This window comes from Scyliorhinus canicula, chromosome 24 (genome assembly GCF_902713615.1).
Source record: "Scyliorhinus canicula chromosome 24, sScyCan1.1, whole genome shotgun sequence".
Taxonomy (NCBI): domain Eukaryota; kingdom Metazoa; phylum Chordata; class Chondrichthyes; order Carcharhiniformes; family Scyliorhinidae; genus Scyliorhinus; species Scyliorhinus canicula.
Window position 1 is genome coordinate 22,938,063 of NC_052169.1, and position 14,475 is coordinate 22,952,537.

Below are 14,475 nucleotides of genomic sequence, written 5' to 3' on the forward strand. Positions count from 1 at the left end.
CTGCTGAAGCTACAACTAAGGACTACTTGTGTGCCAACGAACATCAGCAACAAGTGATTGAGCTAAGCGATTCCGCAACCAGTGGGTCAGATCTAAAATCTGCAGTGCTGCCATATCCAGCCGCGAATGGTGATGGACAATTAAACAACTAACGGGAAGAGGAGACTCCAAAAACATTCTTGTCCTCCGTGATGGAGACCTGAAGGCTGAAGCATTTGCAACCATCTTCAGCCAGAAGTGCCGAGTAGCTGATCGATTTCAGCCTCTTTCCAGAGGTCCCCAGTTTCACAGATGACTCATCCAATTTGATTCACTCCACGTGATATCAAGATACGGCTGAAGGCGCTGGATACTGCAAAGGCTCTGGGTCCTGACAATATTTCGGCAATAGTACTGAAGACTTGTGCTCCAGGATTAGCTGCACCCCTAGCCAAGCTGTTCCAGTGCAGCTACAAGACTGGCATCTACCCGGCAATGTGGAAAATTGCCAGGTATGACCTGTACACAGAGCAGGATAAGTTCAATCTGGCCAATTATTGCTCTTGCAGTTTACAGTAATCATTAGCAAAGCAATGTAGAACAAAGAACAAAGAAAATTACAGCACAGGAACAGGCCCTTCAGCCCTCCCAGCCTGCACCGATCCAGATCCTTTATCTAAACCTGTCTCCTATTTTCCAAGGTCTACTTCCCTCTGTTCCTGCCCGTTCATATACCCGTCTAGATGCCTCTTAAATGATGCTATCGTGCCCGCCTCTACCACCTCCACTGGTAAAGCGTTCCAGGCACCCACCACCCTCTGCGTAAAAACTATCCACGCACATCTCCCAGCTTGTTGCTATCTACTCTGTCCATACCTTTCATAATTTTGTAGACCTCAATCGGGTCCCCCCTCAACCTCCGTCTTTCCAATGAAAACAATCCTAATATACTCAACCTTTCTTCATAGCTAGCCCCCTCCATACCAGGCAACATCCTGGTGAACCTCCTCTGCACCCTCTCCAAAGCATCCACATCCTTCTGGTGATGTGGTGACCAGAACTGCATGCAGTATTCCAAATGTGGCCTAACCAAAGTCCTATACAACTGTAACATGACCTGCCGACTCCTGTACTTAATACCCCGTCCAATGAAGGCAAGCATGCTGTATGTCTTCTTGACCACTCTATCAACCTGCGTTGCCACCTTCAGGGTACAATGGACCTGAACTCCCAGATCTCTCTCTACATCAATTTCCCCCAGGACCCTTCCATTGACCATATAGTCCGCTCTTGAATTTGATCTTCCAAAATGCATCACCTCGCATTTGCCTGGATTGAACTCCATCTGCCATTTCTCTGCCCAACTCTCCAATCTATCTATATTTTGTTGTATTCTCTGACAGTCCTCCTCACTATCTGCAACTCCACCAATCTTTGTATCATCTGCAAACTTGCAAATCAGACCACCTATACCTTCGTCCAGGTCATTTATGTAGATCACAAACAACAGTGGTCCGAGCACGGATCCCTGTGTAACACCACTAGTCACCCTTCTCCATTTTGAGACACTCCCTTCCACCACTACTCTCTGTCTCCTGTTACCCAGCTAGTTCTTTATCCATCTAGCTAGTACACCCTGAACCCCATACGACTTCACTTTTTCCATCAACCTGCCATGGGAAACCTTATCAAACGCCTTACTAAAGTCCATGTATATGACATCTACAGCCCTTCCCTCATCAATTAATTTTGTCACTTCCTCAAAAAATTCTATTAGGTTTGTAAGGCATGACCTTCCCTGCACAAAACCATGCTGCCTATTACTGATAAGTCTATTTTCTTCCATATGTGAATAGATCCTATCCCTCAGTATCTTCTCCAACAGTTTGCCTACCACTGACGTCAAGCTCACAGGTCTATAATTCCCTGGATTTTCCCTGCTACCTTAAACAAAGGGACAACATTAGCAATTCTCCAGTCCTCCGGGACCTCACCCATGCTCAAGGATGCTGCAAAGATATCTGTTAAGGCCCCAGCTATTTCGACCCTCGCTTCCCTCAGTAACCTGGGATAGATCCCATCCGGTCCTGGGGACTTGTCCACCTTAATGTCTTTTAGAATACCCAAAACTTCCCCCTTCCATATGACAACTTGACCTAGAGTATTTAAACATCCATCCCTAGCCTCAACATCCGTCTTGTCCCTCTCTGTGAATACCGATGCAAAGTACTCATTAAGAATCTCACCCATTTCCTCTGAGTCCACGCATAAATTCCCTCTTTTGTCTTTGAGTGGGCCAATCCTTTCTCTAGTTACCCTCTTGCTCCTTACATACGAATAAAAGGCTTTGGGATTTTCCTTAACTCTGTTAGCCAAAGATATTTCATGACCAATCCACCTAGCCTGCACATCTTTGGGCCGTGGGGGTGAAACCCACGCAGACACGGGGAGAATGTGCAAACTGCACACAGACAGTGACCCAGAGCCGGGATCGAACCCGGGTCCTCAGCGCCGTAGTCTTTTCATGTACTTAATGATCCGTTGAGCTGCTTGCAGAAAAATACTTTTCACTGTATCTCGGTACACGTGACAATAAACAAATCCAATGCAGTAGAGGAATACAGATCCCAGAAGTGCAGAATTAGTTTAAACATGCATCGTGATCGGCGCAGGCTTGCAGGGCCGAAGGGCCTGTTACTGTGCTGTACTGTTCTTTGTCCCCAGGACATCACTGCAGGAGTTCCTCAAACGTGCCCTCGGCCCAACCATCTTCAGCTGCCTCATCAGTGACCTCCCATCCATGACCTATTCCTGATCCTAGTTTCTGTAAGAAGCGGGGGTGTTCGCTGAAGAGTGTACTGCGTTTTCTCCCTAACAGCACTGTGATGTGTATCTACATAACAGAGACTGCAGCGGCTCAAGAAGGCAGCTCACCGACACTGTGTCAAGGGCAATTAGAGATGGGCAATAAATACTGGCCCAGCCAGTGACACTAGCATGCCGAGAACGAGTAAAAAACAATCATAAGATTAGAAGCGTGGATGTTCGCTGATTGCACGTTGTTCAGTACCATCCAAGTGACACTCGTATCTCATTAACGAATAAAAAAGATTCTGATCAGCATTGTACCACACACTGATTTCAGTTTATATTCCATAAATTGTTCCATGCTATAAACCTGCTGTGTCTGTGTCACATTAATATGGAAAATATATTGTATGAATTCAATTTTGTAATCACATCTACTGGGATGACTGAGGCTCAGTATTTCTCCGAGCGAGATTCGGTTTTGTTCAAATTGCGCCGTCTGGAAAAGCTTTACTGGGACGTAAATCCTTCCGCAGTCCGTCTTTAACTTTCTTTCAGCCCTCTTTGGGTTTGGTGCCTCTGGCGTCACCCCTGGGGGTCAGTGGTTTGTAACAACCCTGCAGTTGTTGGGGCAGCACGGTAGCATGGTGGTTAGCATAAATGCTTCACAGCTCCAGGGTCCCAGGTTCGATTCCCGGCTGAGTCACCGTCTGTGTGGAGTCTGCACGTCCTCCCCGTGTGTGCGTGGGTTTCCTCCGGGTGCTCCGGTTTCCTCCCACAGTCCAAAGATGTGCGGGTTAGGTGGATTGGCCATGCTAAATTGCCCGTAGTGTCCTAATAGTAAGGTTAAGGGGGGAGTTGTTGGGTTACGGGTCTAGGGTGGATACATGGGTTTGAGTAGGGTGATCATTGCTCGGCACAACATCGAGGGCCGAAGGGCCTGTTCTGTGCTGTACTGTTCTATTCTATCTATTGAGTTGTTGGTGATCTGTCCTGTGGTTTTATTTTAAAGGGCTCTCTGAATACGTACCGGTTCTGCGATAATGTTTGGACGTTTGTCCTCAATGACGTGGAGTTTCGGGAAGTCACCGAGCTGGTGAAGGTGGACAAAGTGAAGATCGTAGCGTGCGATGGCAAAAGTGAGTTTGCTAAATTCAAAGCACCGTTTTGTTTTTCAATTTATGACTTGAATTCCTTTGAGAGCTACTTATTCTTGGCTGTCTGGGGAATGTCCGGCTTCTTTTTCCTCGCCCGATGGGAAACTGTTTCGAGAACATTGGTGTTAGCATGAGGAGGCCGTGGCATAGTGGTATTGTCACTGGACGAGTGGTATTGTGACTGGACCCAGAGTTAATGCTCTGGGATTCCTGGTTCGAATCCCACCATGGAAGATGGTAAAATTTGAATTCAATAAAAGTCGAATGATGGCCATGAAGCCATTGTCGATGGTCGTAAAAACCCATCTGGTTCTCTGATGTCCTTTAGCGAAGGAAATCTGCCATCCTTACCTGGTGTGGCCTACATGTGACTCTAGACCCACAGCAATGTGGTCAACTCTTAAATGCTCCTCTCTGAAATGGCCCAGCACTCAGTTTAAGGGCAATTAGGGTCACCGAAGAGGGGACTTTCTGCAAAAGGTTTTTGTGAGTGTGCAGTGTTCTGGATGGGGGTAGGGTAGGAGCATTTCATATTCGTGGGTTTCCTCCGGCTGCTCCGGTTTCCTCCCACAGTTCAAAGCTGTGCAGGTTAGTTGGATTGGCCATGATAAAGATTAGGTGAGGTTGCGGGGATGTGGGGTCGGGGAGTGGGCCTCAGCAGGGTGCTCTTTCAGAGGGTCAGTGCAGTCTCGATGGGCTGAATGGCTGTCTGCACTGTAGGGATTCTATGATTCATACCTTGCATCATATGACTGAAACTGGGACTCAGTGTCATAATGATCACGAAATCCTGCTCAAATAATTTGCCACATGTTCCCCCCATATTCTCTCTCCCCATTCCCTGGCTTTTCAAGCAGGCCAGCAGCACGGTTCGATTCCTGTACCAGCCTCCCCGGACAGGCGCCGGAATGTGGTGACTAGGGGCTTTTCACAGTAACTTCATTGAAGCCTACTCGTGACAATAAGCGATTTTAATTTTTAATTTTTTTCATATCTAGTGTTCATGATCCACTCGCGCGTCCTCTGACCCTACCTCTTCATCTCTGGATGAAGAGATTTCTCTGGCAAATCTATTCCAAGTCTTTTACACCTGGTCTTGAAATAATGGGCCCCGTCGCTGACACTCTTCCCCCCCCCCCTCCACCCACCACCACCTCCCTCCCCAACCTGATCCTATCTATCCCAGCCTCGTCTTCATTTTGAGCACGCCTATTGTGGAGCCCTGAAATCTGTGTTTCAACAAACTGAGGGTCACCTTTTTCACTCCTCTGATTTGTTTTGTGCTTTTGTTTCCTCATACCTGACATCCCCCCCCCCCTCGAGTCTGCTGTGCTCTCTCCTGACACAGTGGCCTTGGCCCTTTTCAACTCATTTCCTCATCTCTTCAATATCCCATCGCAGCTTTCATAGATCTAACGGCATCTCCTAATTTGACATCCTCTGCAAATCCTGACTCCCTCCGGACCTGTGCCCTGGCCACTGACGTTCATTATTTCTAGGCCCGCGTCAGCTTCCTCCCTCAAGATCCCTGTCGCTTTATCCCCCTTTAGCCAAACTAACGTCTCCAAAATGGTCCTTTTCCCCGGCACCAGTTCGCTCTCTGGGGAGGACAGGGCCTCCCCTCTTCCCCAATATCCTGCACTGCCGCAAATGACTTTTTAGTAATTAGCCCGTGTTTTAATGAGCTACACATTGATGATCACGTCCTCTGGCACCTCCTTATGTAAATAGAAGCCTTGATGCTCGCAGGCCAAAGCGAGGCCATTTGGCCTGTCCCACCGATGCTAAAGGCCTTTTCAAATTATTTACAAAATTCACGTCCACTGCTCGAATGTTGCAGATCCCTCGCCGATGATTTCTTTTACCTCTGGTTACGGGAAAGCTTTTGAAAACTTTAAAAAAAGAACACACACAGCACGTTCACCAGTTGCCACCCGTCTGGTTTGCCTCCTCTGACAGATTCGGCTTACACCGTTTTCCTTTCGTTAATCCCCCCCCCTGCTTAATCACACAAGGTTCAAGCTGTCCAGACATCACGTCCCTAATAATAGATTCTGGCATTTTGCCTATTACAGATGTATGGGTAACTGTTTACCTCTTTCCCCCTTTTACTGGGGTTATGTTTGCTTCTTTCCAATTGTTTGCAAGAGTTCTAGAATCAAAGGCTATCTGCAGGATAAAAGCCAATACGTCCTTTATTCTGACCGACTCGGCGAAAGGTCCAGGTGCATTTGTTTCTATTTAGACACGTTAACCTCTCCAACGACAAAAGAAAAGGGTATTGCAGATTTTGGTATTGTCCTTTCCATCAGGCTGGCTTGGAATCTGAGGTGAAAGATCGGTGTCAGTGGCGGGTAAATTGTTGGAAAATCATAGAATCCCTACAGTGCAGAAGGAGGCCATTTGGCCCATCGGGACTTGTGCTTCAGAACTTGCCACATCCCGAGCCAAGCTGTTCTGCTACAGCTGCAGCACTCTGTCTGCCCGGCAACGTGGAAAATTGTGTACCCATGTCCTGTACACACAAAGCAGGACAAATCCAACCTGACCAATTACCGCCCCATCAGTCCACTCACAGGATCAGAGAATTTGCAGTGCAGAAGGAGGCCATTCGGCCCGTCGAGTCTGCACCGGCCCTAGGAAGGAGCACTCTACCTAAGCCCAGACCTCCACCCTATCCCAGTAACCCCACCTAACCTTTTTGGGCACTAAGGGCAATTTAGCATGGCCAATGCACCTACCTTGCACATCTTTAGACTCCCACCAATAAAGTGATGGAAGGGGTGATTGACGGCGCTATCAAGTGCTACTTATTCAGCAATATCCTGCAATGGCACTCGGGGTTGGGTTCCGCCAGTGCCACTCAGCTCCTGACCTCATTACAGCCTTGGTTCAAACATGGACAAAAGAGCTGAACTCCAGAGGTGAGATGACAGTGACTTGCCTTGACATCAAAGCAGCATTTGATTGTATCAGGGAGCCCGAACAAAACTGGAGTCAATGCAAATCGGGATAAATCTGCTGATTGGAGTCATTCTTGGCACAAAGGGAGATGTTTGTGGTGGTTGGAGGTCAATCATCTCAGCTCCAGGGAATCACTGCAGGAGTTCCTCAGGGTAGTGTCCTAGGCCCGACCATCTTCAGCTGCTTCATCAATGACCTTCCATCATAAGGTCAGAAGTGGGGATGTTCGCTGATGACTGTTCGCTGATGACTGTTCGCTGATGACTGTTCGCTGATGACTGTTCGCTGATGACTGTTCGCTGATGACTGTTCGCTGATGACTGTTCGCTGATGACTGTTCGCTGATGACTGTTCGCTGATGACTGTTCGCTGATGACTGTTCGCTGATGTTTAGCGCCATTCGCGACTCAGATCCTGAAGCAGTCCGTGTCCAAATGCAGCAAGACCTGGACAATATCCAGGCTTGAGCTGACGAGTTACATTCGTGCCACGTAAGTGCCAGGTAATGACCATCTCCTACAACAGAGAATCAAATCATCACCCCTTGACATTCAATGGCATTACCATCACTGAATCCCCCATAATCAACATCTTGAGGGTTACCATTGACCAGAAACTGAAATGGACCCAGCCACATTAATACTGTGGCTACAAGAACAGGTCAGAGGCTAGAAATCATACGGTAACTCACCTCCTGACTCTCCAAAGCCTGTCCACCATCTGCAAGGCACAAGTCAGGGGTCTGATGGAATACTTTCCACTTGCCTGGATGAGTGCAGCTCCAACAATGCTTAAGAAGCTCAACACCATCCAGGACAAAGCAGACCCGCTTGATTGCTCCCCCTTCCGCAAACATTCAAACCCTCCACCGCCGACGCATAATAGCAGCCGTGTGTACCATGTACACGATGCAGTGCCGAAACTCACCAAGGCTCTTTCGCCTTCTGATGACTTCACTGCACAAGTGATGGGGGTCTGGAGCTCACTTGTTGAAATAAGAGAAGAGGCAGAAACCTGGGGGGGGGGGGGGGGTAAAAAAAAAAGAGAGTCTCTGTAACTCAGGGGGCTACAGACTGAGAGCTGTAACGTGGGACGAGTTTGGTGTCGCTGTTTACCGACTGGCGTAGGCGCACTGGCCTCTTGTGCCAGAAATGTCCATTTCTGTGTCTAACTGGTATGAACGCAGTGCTGGAGCTTCAGCGGCCAAAGTGCGTTTTAATGGTGTATTTTTTATGTTTTGTTTGCAGACACTGGTTCGAATGCTGCAGAATAATCCGAAGCTGGATCCAGACCTTTCAGTGCAGTATCCACATTGCAGACACATTGTGAATAATCCCGACTGTTATTTAGCAGCTGCCTGCTCCATCATTGCTTCAATTAACAAGAGAATAAGTAGTGTGGGGGGTGGAAGGGAGGGGGATTAAATGTATCCCCAGGATGTACAATATCAGTGAGATTACTTTTTATAAATTCAACCTCTGGCTTTTTTTTTTAATGTTTGAAAGATAAATCTGTAATAAAGTTTTACTGAACCGTTTTCCTTGCTTGTGTCATCATTTCTAAGCCCAGTGGATTTGCCACCTCAAGGGATCGAGTGTTGCTTCCCAAATTCATGCCCGTCTTTTCCACAGCTCCACGTGTGAATTTGTTCCAATCCGGTCTCTGCCCTCGAAACAGTACCGAAATGGCGCTTTGCAAAAGTCACGTGACATGCCATGTGACTGTGCCGATGGGAAACCTTCCCTCCTCTCAGAGCTGTCGGCTGTCCCTGACACGGTTTGACCACTCCATTCCCCCTCCCAATGCCTCTCCGTTGTTACCCAGCTGGGTGGGACTGCTCTACCCCTGGTTCCATTCTGATACCAGAGTGTATCTCGCGATGGCGTCTCTACTTGCTCTCCCTGTGTGTGCCCACCCTCCCCAGTCATGTATTCTTGACACCCCGCTTCTGAACTGTATAACTGCACCTTGGCAAAATCATGCACAATCATACAATCCCTACGGTGCAGAACGAGGCCATTCGGCCCATCGGGTCTGTGCCGATCTATACCCGTAACCTAATCTGCCTATCCCTGGACACGAAGGGGCAATTTAGCATGACCAATCCATCTAACCTGTACATCTTTGGACTGTGGGAGGAAACCGGAGCACCCGGAGGAAACCCACGCAGACACTGAGAACGTGCAGACTCCACACAGTCACCCGAGGCCGGAATTGAACCCGGGACCCTGGCACTGAGATAGCAGTCTTTTTTTTAATTAGTTCATGAAATGTGGGCGTCGCTGGCTGGGCCCAGCATTTGTTGCCCATCCCTGAGGGGCATTTAAGAGCCAACCACATTGCTGAGGATCTGAAGTCACACGTAGGCCAGGTAAGGACGGCAGATTTTCTTCCCTAAAGGATGTTAGTGAACCAGACGGGTTTTTGCAACAAGGGACAATGGTTTCATGGTCGTCATTGAACTTTGTTAAATTCCAGATTTTTAAAAACATTCAAATTCCACCATCAGTCGTGGTGGAATTCGAACCCACGTCCCCGGAGCATTACGCTGGGCTCTGGATTACTAGCCCAGTGAGAAATCCACTATGCCATTGCCTCCCCTAACAGTGCTAACCACTGTGCCGCCCGTGGAAGAATAAAGTTAGTTTCCACTTATCAGTCATTGCAGGACAGAAGGAAGCCATTCAGTTCATGGAGTCCATGTTGTCTCTCTCGGAGCAATGCAGCCAGTTATATTTCCCCCGGTAGGTTAATTTCCCCACGCACCCACCTGATTAACCTTCGGAGGCATTGTTCCTCTCCATTCCCACCATCGTTCCTCTCCATTCCCACCATCGTCATAGGCAGCGAGTTCCTTCTCGTTGCCATTCACTCGGTTACGTTGCAAAAGCTCTTCCTTCCATCCCTTCCACATCCTTGAATAGCCTTAAATCAAGTCTTTGTACCAACAGCGAATGCAAACACCTTTCTTCAGAATAACAAAAGTGCTGTTTCGAGTCCGCATCATTCTCCTGAGCATATTGGAGTCAAAACTACACTCCGAACTAACCTTGCAGCCAATATCACCTCACTCCTGAACGATTCTGGTAAATCTCCTCTGCACCCCCTCGAGGACCCTCACATCCTTCCTCGAGTGTGGTGACCAGATTTGGACGCTATATAGAACATAGAAAAATACAGCACAGAACAGGCCCTTCAGCCCACGATGTTGTGCCGAACTTTTGTCCCTGATTAAGAACAAATTAACCTACACCCCATCATTCTACCGTAATCCATGTACCTATCCAATAGCCGCTTGAAGGTCCCTAACGTTTCCGACTCAATTACTACCACAGGCAGTGCATTCCATGCCTCCACTATTCTCTGGGTACAGAACCTACCTCTGACATCCCCTCTATATCTTCCACCATTCACCTTAAATTTATGTCCCCTTGTAATGGTTTGTTCCACCCGGGGAAAAAGTCTCTGACTGTCTACTCTATCTATTCCCCTGATCATCTTATAAACCTCAATCAAGTCGCCCCTCATCCTTCTCCATTCTAATGAGAAAAGGCCGAGCACCCTCAACCTTTCCTCGTAAGACCTTCCCTCCATTCCAGGCAACATCCTGGTAAATCTCCTTTGCACCTTTTCCACATCCTTCCTAAAATGAGGCGACCAGAACTGCACACAGTACTCCAAATGTGGCCTAATATCCCAGTTCCGGCCTAACCCCCGTTCCCCCTCTCAGCCGCCCTGTTCCCCACCCCCCTCTATTGGCCCACCCCCCCCCTCCCCAAGTTCCCCCTTTTGACCCACCTACGTTCTCCCCTACAACCCCCCTTCCAGCACTTCCCTCTTTTGGCACACCCCCCCGCCCCCCAAACCCGTCCACCCATCCCCCCCCATTTCAGTCCCTCCTTTTCCCCCTTTCCCACAGTCCTCCCTTGTCCTTTGTCCCTCGCTCCTGTCGCTGTGTCTCTTCCTAATTAATATTCACATTATTTGGTGGACTTGATTGTTTCACGGTAGCAGAATCCGATTGGAAGAAATTATTTTCTGATTCAGGGTTGCAAGTCGATGCTGGGCCCTCAAGTTCTGATTGTCATTGTTCAGGTTTGGGGGAACCAGATTGCGCCGAAGGTGGGTGATGTATTTGCGGTTGTCTATGAATATCATACATGAGCGGAGATGAGAGAGATAGAAAGGTCTGACACATGGAGATTTGCTGAAATACAAGCTAACGGGAGCCAGAGATCATTACCCTTGTGACTGATGGGGAGAGAGCAGGGGCTGAACAGTTTTATTTGGCAGTTCCAGCTGATGTCCTTGTTCAGGGGCTGAACTGACAAGCCTTTCAAATCCGATTAGCACTTCAATGACTTGATTGTAAAATGTGTCTTGTTGATTTACCCTACCTTCAGCAGGAATACCTACGGTGGCCCATGTCTTAAGGTCAGACGCACAAAGTGGGGAGCTGAAGGTTAAATCTCTCTGCCGTCGGTTAGGCTGAGGATTGAGAAAACAGAGAATGCTCCGTGCTGTACACAGTGACCACTCCGGTAAGGTGGCGGTGTGCAGGAGCAGTATCTTCCACCATCTCTGTACCCCTTTCAGCTCACATCCCCTCCCAGAGCCTCAAGCGGAGGTCTCGAGTTTATTACGCATTCCAATCAAAGTGCTGAACTCAGGAGGTTGTCTCCTTGTGATATGGATAAAAATAAGGAAGGCTTCCTAAAACTATACAAGGCACGAGTTAGACCACACCTGGAATACTGTGAACAGTTTTGTTCCCCGTATCTAAGGAAAGATATTCTGGCGTTGGGGGCAGTCCAGAGAAGTTTCACTCGGTTGATCCCGGGTACGGAGGGATTTTCTTATGAGGAGAGGTTGAGTAGGTTGGGCCTGTACACACTGGAGTTTAGAAGAATGAGGGGCGACCTTATTGAGACATATCGGATTCTCAGGGGGCTTGACAGGGTCGACGCTGAGAGGTTGTTTCTCCTTGTGGGAGAGTCTAGGACCTGAGGACAGAAACTCAGAGTGAGGGGGTCATCCATTGAAGACCGAGATGAGGAGGAATTTCTTCTCTCAGAGGGGAGTGAATCTATGGAATTCTTTACCTTCAGCATGTTGAGATAACCAGATTTTTAATCAGGGAGGGAATCAAGGGTTATGGGAAAAGGCTGGAAAGTGGACTCGAGGATTATCATATCAGATCAGTCATGGTCTCATTGAATGTCGGAGCAGACTTGATGGGCCGAATGGCCTACTTCTGCTCCTACATTTTATAGTCTTGCATACCTGCACAAAAGTAGACGGGAATAGGAAATAAAAATTTAGCAAAGCACTGATCCCTGCGGAACACCACTAGTCACAGCCCTCCAATTAGAAAAGCACCCTTCCATTGCTACTCTCTGCCTTCTATGACCTCGCCAGTTCTGTATTCACCTTGCCAGCTCACCCTGATCCCGTGTGACTTCACCTTCTGTACCAGCCATGGCAACAAGAGCAGCTCAAAGACTAGGAATTCGAGTAACTCAACTCCCGATACATCTCCACCCCCCCCCCCTCCCCCCCCTCCCCCCCCCCCACCCCCACCCCCACCACCACCACCACCACCGCCACCCCCAAAAGCCTGTCCGCCACCGAGAAGGCACAAGTCAGGAGTGTAAAGGAACACTCTCCACTTGCCTGGATGACTGTGGGAGGAAACCGGGGCACCCGGAGGAAACCCACGCAGGCGCGGGGAGGAAGTGCAGTCTCCGCACAGACAGTCAGTCGAGGCTGGAATCGAACCCAGATCCCAGACGCTGTGAGGGAGACGTGCTTGCCACCTGTATGAATAATAGAAAATAGGAGCAGGAGAACGCCATTCGACCCTTCTCCCTCTCAACGCTACATATATATATATTCAGTGTTTCTGGTCTTCACAACTCGAGAATGATGATCCAACAGTGCTCCACGTTTAATCCAGGAACAAAGTTTAATCAAATGAAGTGCATTTTATTTGAGAAAAGCAGAACATTGCCATTAGTTTTCAGAAAGTAGAGCAGGCCCATGATGCTCCACCGACCATTAATTGAATCCACCAGATCAAGGCGACAACCGGGGGACTAGTTTTTTTTAACATGTGTCAACCCTTTGGCTGCCTGTCTCCTGAAATTTGCTCCAATGACAGAACAGAGTGTTAGACCTCTTTCATTTTTCAAAAGCAATGCAGATTGAATCGTGACACATACTTTAAATTCTCCTGTAGCTACAAGGGCAGTTAAGCAGAAAAGTGCAGTAATTGCAATGCATCTTTCCCAAGGGCCTCTTTATAACCTCAATAGTCCTTTTGATGCATCTGGTAAAGATGAATTATACTTAAAACCTTGGGCGCCAGAGTTTGGAGCCTTTTTCTGAAGCAAGATCTGGACTCTTCCGGAGGCAGTTATCTTGACTTTCGTTTCATAGATTTTCATAGAATTTACAGTGCAGAAGGAGGCCATTCAGCCCATCGAGTCTGCACCGGCTCTTGGAAAGAGCACCCTACCCAAGGTCAACACCTCCACCCTATCCCCATAACCCAGTAACCCCACCCAACACTAAGGGCAATTTTGGACACTAAGGGCAATTTATCATGGCCAATCCACCTAACCTGCACATTTTTGGACTGTGGGAGGAAACCGGAGCACCCGGAGGAAACCCACGCACACACGGAGAGGATGTGCAGACTCCGCACAGACAATGACCCAAGCCGGGAATCGAACCTGGGACCCTGGAGCTATGAAGCATTTGTGCTATCCACAATGCTACCGTGCTACCCATATACATATCGTTGGATATGTTTCCCCCCGAACATTATCGTCCTTTTTTCAAATCGCCTTGAAGTACAAGCTATATTTTATAGCGTAGAACCCTAGCCGTGGTTGTCTCCGATTCTGAAACATCTCCCTCACAGTAATGGTTGCCATGATGTGGAGATGCCGGCGTTGGACTGGGGTGAGCACAGTAAGAAGTCTTACAACACCAGGTTAAAGTCCAACAGGTTTGTTTCAAACACGAGCTTTCGGAGCACGGCTCCTTCTTCAGGTGAGGTTGACAACTCAGGAGGTTGTCTCCTTGTGATATGGATAAAAATAAGGAAGGCTTCCTAAAACTATACAAGGCACGAGTTAGACCACACCTGGAATACTGTGAACAGTTTTGTTCCCCGTATCTAAGGAAAGATATTCTGGCGTTGGGGGCAGTCCAGAGAAGTTTCACTCGGTTGATCCCGGGTACGGAGGGATTTTCTTATGAGGAGAGGTTGAGTAGGTTGGGCCTGTACACACTGGAGTTTAGAAGAATGAGGGGCGACCTTATTGAGACATATCGGATTCTCAGGGGGCTTGACAGGGTCGACGCTGAGAGGTTGTTTCTCCTTGTGGGAGAGTCTAGGACCTGAGGACAGAAACTCAGAGTGAGGGGGTCATCCATTGAAGACCGAGATGAGGAGGAATTTCTTCTCTCAGAGGGGAGTGAATCTATGGAATTCTTTACCTTCAGCATGTTGAGATAACCAGATTTTTAATCAGGGAGGGAATCAAGGGTTATGGGAAAA

At 48.2% G+C, this 14,475-nt stretch overlaps 1 long non-coding RNA gene across 1 annotated transcript; it reads left to right on the forward strand.

Moving 5' to 3' along the window:
- Positions 1-3,768: 3,768 nt before the first annotated feature.
- On the forward strand, positions 3,769-8,445 carry LOC119956938. The gene is made up of 2 exons (XR_005458710.1): positions 3,769-3,926; positions 8,156-8,445. It is a non-coding gene; the product is annotated as an uncharacterized LOC119956938 (long non-coding RNA).
- The last annotated feature ends 6,030 nt before the right edge of the window (positions 8,446-14,475 follow it).